Source organism: Talpa occidentalis, unplaced genomic scaffold (genome assembly GCF_014898055.3).
Source record: "Talpa occidentalis isolate TD23 unplaced genomic scaffold, MPIMG_talOcc4v2.1 talOcc4.10, whole genome shotgun sequence".
Lineage (NCBI taxonomy): Eukaryota > Metazoa > Chordata > Mammalia > Eulipotyphla > Talpidae > Talpa > Talpa occidentalis.
The window spans coordinates 27928109-27934716 of record NW_023600993.1 but is presented as its reverse complement, the minus strand read 5'-3'; the positions used below and the strand labels follow the sequence as shown (position 1 = coordinate 27934716).

General features: G+C 58.9%; 1 protein-coding gene across 1 annotated transcript in view; it reads left to right on the top strand.

Annotated features, from left to right (window-relative positions):
* Positions 1-874: 874 nt before the first annotated feature.
* Positions 875-6608, top strand: part of SCN5A (sodium voltage-gated channel alpha subunit 5) — an 88766-nt gene continuing 83032 nt past the window's right edge. Inside the window, exon 1 of the mRNA XM_054693185.1 lies at positions 875-1031. The gene's annotated coding sequence lies outside the window, so the exon portion shown is untranslated. The remainder of the gene's footprint in view (positions 1032-6608) is intronic.

Sequence of the window (6608 nt, the reverse complement as noted above, 5' to 3'; positions counted from 1 at the left end):
TCAAGGTGGAGCTTGTGGCTAACAGGGTGCAGGTATGTGAGCACCTGTGTCCGTTTCAGGGTGGGCGTCTCTGGGCTTGGTTGTGTCCTGTTTCTGCCAGCACATGTATGTCCCGTGTCCAGTGTAGACTTGTCCTGTGTGTGTGTGTGTGTTAGGAGAATGGTTCTGTGGGAGTGTGTGTGTGTGTCACTATGTCAGAGGATGTATGTCAGCGTCATGGGGGTGTCCCTGAGTTTCTCATACCTGCCTCGGTGTCGGTATGTGTCAATGATGTGTCTGCCCGTGTCTGCGTGGGGGTGAGTGGCAGCGAGTGTCCCCCCGTGTGCAGGCACGGGTCTGCGTCCACGCGCGTGTGCGCATGTCGAGTCTGTGTGTCCGGGCATGGGCGTCTGTGTGCGATCGTCACTGAGTCCCTGTGCCCAGGGCGGGGGCTCGGGGGACGGTCCCCCGCGCGCGAGGAAGTGTGTGCGGCGAGTGTGCGTACCCCGGAGTGTGCCGGGGTGGGCGCCCGCGCGTGCCGGCGTGTGCCCGTCCGCGTCCGCGTGGGTGGCTCTCCGTGGCGAGGCGCCCCCGGGCCGGGCGTGCGGACCCCGGCGCGAGCGGGTGTCTGCGCGCACCCGTCCGCCCGGGGCGGCGTGGGCGGCTGTCCGCGGCGGGGCGCCCCCGGGCGCGCGTGGGGGTGTGCGCCCCGGCGGGCGCCGAGGTGCTCACCCCCAGGGCGGGCGCAGCGCCACGTGCGGGGCCGGGCCGCGTCGCTCTGGGGCGGAGCCAGCCCGGGGCCCCGAGCCCCAGGCCGAGCCCAGGCGGGGCCCGCCCCCGACCCCGCCCCCAGCCCGAGCCCGCGCCGCCCGCGGAGCCCCGGCGCCCCAGCCCCGCGGCGGAGCCGAGACGGCGGCGGCGGCGCCCGTGGGATGCGGGGATCGCGCCCCCGGGGCCGCTGAGCCCGAGCCCGCCGCCCGGAGCCCCGCGCCCAGCCGAGCCCGCGCCCGGCCGCAGGCGCCCATCCCGGGACCCGGCCGCGGGACCCGCAGGTGAGCGCGCGCCCCGGCGCCGGGCAGCCCGGCCCGGCCGGGCCCCCTCCGCCCGCCGCCGCCCAACTTTTCTCCCCGAGGGCCGGAGCCTCCAGCCCTGCGCACCCCCGCCCCGGCCCCGGCTGCGCCCGGGAGCGCCCTCCCCCACCGCTGCCCCGAGGAGGGGCGCGGGAGAAGGGGCGCGGGCGCGCCCCGCTGGAGGGATCCCCCGAGGGGGGCGTCGCTCGTCGCCGCGCGCCCCCTCCCCTCCCCTCCCCTTCCGGGTCCCCCGTGCGCTGTCGAGGCCGGGGAGGGGGCTGCGGCCCCGGCTCCGCGGTCGACCCGGCGCAGACTCGGGAGGTCTGGGATTCGGACCCGGATTCCGGAGACCGGAGACCCCAAGGTCAGAGCGGCGACCCGGCGCGCGGTGAGGGGCGGGGGCGGGCCGGGCGGGAGGGCCGTGGGGGAGGGGGCCAAGCACCCCTTTTCTCCGGGCCTGCGGAGCCGTCTGCTGGGGCCGCCCTCCGGGGGACCAGGTCTCTGCCCATCCCGACCGCCGGCAGGTCCCCGTCCCCTGACGGGGTGCGAGCCGTGTGTCCTGCCCGCCGCTCGCGCCCGCTGACGCCCTCGCCCCGCCGCGTCTGGTCTCTGCGTTCCCTGGAAGCGAGATCTCCATGTCCTCTCCGCCGGGGAGATCTCTGCGCTGGCACTGGGGGGAGTTCCCTGCCTCCCCGGCTCTGACCCGGGCTGATCCCACACCCAGACGGGAGGTGGTTCTCCTCGCTGTGTTATTTGAGCCGAGTCAGTGGCGCCTGGGGAGGAAGTGGGGGTGCCTAGGCTTGTGGGGGCCGGAGGTGTGGAGGGTGGGAGCGGTGGGGGCTGCGCTGGGGACTAGGCCCTGGCCTTGGGCCCGCCTTGCAGACACCTGTTGGAGGCCAGCTCAGAGCTGAATCAGGCTGAGGTTGTGACTGGCGCCACTCTCTTCTCCTCGGTGCCTTGAGAACAGCCTAGGGTGATGGCCTTCTCTCCTCCTGAGGTACTGGGCTGGCATTCCTTTCCCCCAGCTGTCTCCCCACCTCCTTCTGAGACCCCAAGCCCTTCTTTGGGTCTCAGCCTAGACAGCACCTTCCAGACAGGCTCACCATATGAGGCCACCATGCCACTGCCGCTCATACCTCTCCCTGGTCTCCACCCTCCCCTCAGGATCAAGAAGGACCCTGAGCAACATGGGCCAAACCAGGCCACCAACAGTCTAGGCACTTGCTGCTCCCCTCAACTCCATCTCCAGGCCCTCGACTCTTCCCCGTTAGGAGTGGGCAGGTGCCCTTGAATAGGTGGTAGTGGAGCTGGAAGGTGTCATGAGGGTGGTACTGGCTGGTAGCAGAAGCCATGCTGTGGTCACCGGCGTCTGGGGCGCACCAGACCAGGGGACAGAATATGGAAGAGATTTTATGTTAGAATGTGCACACTTGTGCTGGAATGCACCTCGTTGGACTTTTAATCCAACCCTATCACCACCACCACATTGTACAGGGGGGAACTGAGACCAAGAGTTGGTCAAGGACTTATCCAAGGTCATCTAGGTAGTGGATTTGAGACATTACTCTGGATGAAGATTCCTGGGGGTCAGATTGGCCTAGGGTTGACCCAAGAGGATCTGAGCAGAAAGGGGACAGGCCTTGGGCTATACGCACCTTCATTCAGCCCAACATGGTGTGGGCAGCTGCTGTCTCTGGGGTGTTTGGCCCCTTCTCTGTGTGGTGATCAAAGCTCCTCTGGAAAAATTCCAGGATTGACTCACTCAGCATGAGAATGGAGCCCAGGAGTGGTGGGAAGCCCCAGAGACAGCTTGAAGGTAGGGAGCTGGGGGCAGGGGTAGGGGGCTGGTGCCCAGGCAACCCAAGGAGATGGGAGTCCTGGGGCACCCTGAGATAGTGGTAAATGTCTGTTCTGCTCACAGAAGGCTCATTCCTGCTGACCCTTGGGAAAATTATTGGAAGGGTGTGCAATGATAGAAGTGTATCCCCAAGCCCACTCGGAAGAAAAGTGATTACCTTTGACCAGGAGACTCAAGAACACTACACAAAAAAAAAATAACCTTCCACCTGGGTTTTGAAGGATGAGTAGAAGTTTTTTAGATAAAGGAAATGCAGTTAGCCATTGGGATCAGCATGCGCAAAAGCACAGAGATGGCTCAGAAATGTGAGACAGCACAACATTTGTTCAGTGATCCTTCAGATCCCATGATATAAGAGAGGGAAGAGCCGAAGTTAAGGCCCAAGTCACAGTCACAAGAGTCCTTGTGTAGGAATTGTGGGTTTATCCTCAGTAACAGTACTGAAAACAGCTAGCATTCACAGAGTGTTTTTTGCCAGCCAGGCACAGTGCTAACACTCACTTTATTAAAGTTCTTCTCACTGATTCCATGCATTAGCCCTGGAGGTAGGGACCATAATGACGACCATTTTGCAGATGGTGAAATCGAAGGCTCCGAAAAGTTAAGTAACTTGCTCTCTGTCACACATCTATTGTACCATAAGTAGCAGGACTTGGATTTGAGCCCAGGTGTCAATACACCTGCCGTGAGCTGTACCATCTCTCCAGTGCAGACCACAGTGCCGTCAAGTCTTTCTGCTAAAGGACAGGGGCAGGCAGGTTACTATAGGGCATAGAACCGCACGCATCCCACCTTCCTTCTCTGTGAAGAGATCTGCCACTCTGCTATGGCTCACTCAGATTGCTCTCTGAGTGAGGTTCACTGCACCCTATCACACCGTGATGGGGGGAGTGGGCAGGTGAAGTTTGGGTTGGCGAGCTTGGTGAAGAATAAAGGAGAAGAGCTAGACGTTTCAGTGCTCCAAGGAGAGCTGCAGGGGAGCGGAAGGACCCGGCGTCCAGGGAAGAGAGGTAGGCGGGAGGTGGGATTCGGCGGAGGCGGAGGCTGGCCACAAGGCTCATGGCTGTGAGTTAGATTGTCCAGGAAGGTACAGACCGGTTGTTCTCAGTCATGGCGATGTTGGCATCACTTGGAAAGCTTAAAAAAAAAAAAAACTCTGTCCTTACTGCATCCCTAGGTCTCATTTGACTTGCCAGTGAGGCCTGGGAATCAGCAGTTTTGAAAACACTCAGGTGATCCTCATGTGGTGAAGAGGGTTGAGTCTGGAGCCCAGAGGCTGTCCAATAGTCAAGGCAGGGGAAGTCTGCAGAGGACGCTGGGAAAGAGCAGCCAGGGTAGGGTGGTGGGAGGAGAGCCAGGAGTGGGAGGTGTCACAGAAAGTAAGGGGGGTGCACTTCCCGGAAGAAAGGGAAGTCCCCTGTTTCCTTCTGCCGAAAGAGCTAAGAAGATACGTTCTGAGAAAATTATGGCTGGGTTTTTAAAAATGCATGATGTAAAAACTAGGGCCCATTAGAGTGAGCAACAGTCAGGATGCTGGTGACCTTGACAACAGAAATTTCCCTCGGCACCTGGAGAATGTGGTGCCCGGCATAGCTGGATCATCCTTGTATGAATGAATGAGTGAATGAATAAATGAACTGGTGAGAATGCAAACCAGTTTAGAGGGGGATGAGCAGTGAGCAGGAGGTGAGGACATGGAGATGACACATGTAGACAACTTTTCAAGGAGTTTGATGGTTTGAGGAAGGAAGAGATGCAAGGGAGCTTATGAGGGGTGAGATCGAAGGAGTGTTGTCAGGAGAACCTGCAGTGGGCACCACTGTGTGTCCCTGCTGGGGGAAAATGCCTTCCCCACAGTGAGGACCAGGGGTTTGTGAGTTAAAATTGTGCCCACAGGGTCTCAGTTGTTCTGGTTTGTCCAGTGGGCTGGTCAGGAAGGCCCGGGGTGAAGTGACTCTTGTTATGAATCTGGGAGAGACTTGGATGGCATCACCTGTGGTTCCTGCTGGGAGCAGAAAGAGGAGGTAGCAGAGAGAGGAGAGAAAGTGTTCCAGCAAGCAGAATTTGGGGACAAGATGAAGTCGTCTAGAGCAGCTATCCAGGACTAGAGGAACTGGGGCAAAAGTTCTGTGGCTAACTTCTGCGAGAGGACACAGTATAGCCAGCCGGCAGCCTGTTGTCAAAGACCAGTCCAGACGCTGCATGGAGCAGTGCAGTCACAGGCGTGCTGGGAATGTGAAGAGATCCTGGGGCTAGACCCTCTGCCTTCTGCCAGCTCAGCCTGGCCTGAGGCAGAGGTCTGCCTGGGGTGGTGGAGGACAACCTAGATAGGACATTCAGCCACTACTCTGGGCCATGGAAGATTCTAGAAGGTGTGTAACTCAGCTACAATAGCTGCTCTTATTAAGTTTCCATACAATCAGGGAACCACAGACTAGATATCACTAAAAAACAGACACAGAAGATAACTTTCAGTAGGGCTATGATGAAGGAGATAAAACAACACTGTGGTGGAAAGAAGTGACTCTAGACTGGTTGATCAGGGAAGGCCTCTTGAAAGAAGACGTTGAACTGAATAAGAAAGAACCAATCCTTAGGAAATCTGGAGAAAGAATATCTCTATTTAAAGAGGAAACTGTACGTGCAAAGGCCCTGAGGCAGAGGCCGACTCCTGAGGCACGATTTGCTGCTGACTGAAGCAGAAGGAATGGGGTAGGAATGTAGAGACCCCTAGCCTCCATTTCCAACCCCCACACTCTCAGTTGCCTGTCCCTTCAGGCTGCCCCTTCCGTTATGCGCAGCTTACACCACTCACCTCAGGCTGGCAGCGGTTCCTGGGGATGAGGCTATTTTTAGACACAACTCTCCTCTTCGTGGGCCTAGAACATACCGTGTCTTTTTAAGATGATCAATATGGAATGGGTGCTATTTATAGAGACCCCACGTCAATTTCTGGGGCCTCGGACCCTCAGATGGGGGAGGGAATACAGGACCATGCTTTGAAGAGGCAGGAGCCCATCTGACTCAGGGACTCTGAAACTATGTCACCTCCCCACCAGATCTGCCCTCACCCCGTTGCTGCAGAGTCACAAGCCTTGGGCCGGGCAGCTGCAGCCACAGCCTTCCACCTCCATTTCCTGGGGGCTATCAGTGTGCCCCAAGCCCAGCAGAAAACTTAGCTGAAATTGGTGAAGCCAGAGTCCATTGGAACAGTTTATCACTCTCGACCATCTCTGGCTGTGTTTACTAGTCCAGAGAGGCCTGGAGGATACCAGGACAGGGAGAAGGGAAGGTTGAGTTGGGAGCTCCACCTCCCCCGTGGGAAGTCAGTGTAGCCCAGAGCAGCCAGGAGAAGCTGCCTGCAGGAGGGGGGATTGGTATCCAGTCAGGGAAGTCACAGAATTTGTCGAGATAAAAGGGATCAGGTCATGTCTCTGGATCTATTGTCGGAAGAGAACGTTGATGCTCTAAGGCTGGAGTTCTTTCTCTTTCCCTCCTCTTCAGTTTCTTCTCCTGGTTAAATCTCCCAGGGAAGCAGTGGAAAGTCGAGTCCCCACAGGGGCATTAACCTAGTGGAAGGACACCGCTGCTCTTACAGCATCTGTGTGGGCCCGGGAGGTTCCTCGCCCTCTTGGTGATCCCTCCCAGAGCTTTCTCTCCCCTCCTTAAGGCCCCGGAAGCCAAGGGCTGGTGCTGGTCAC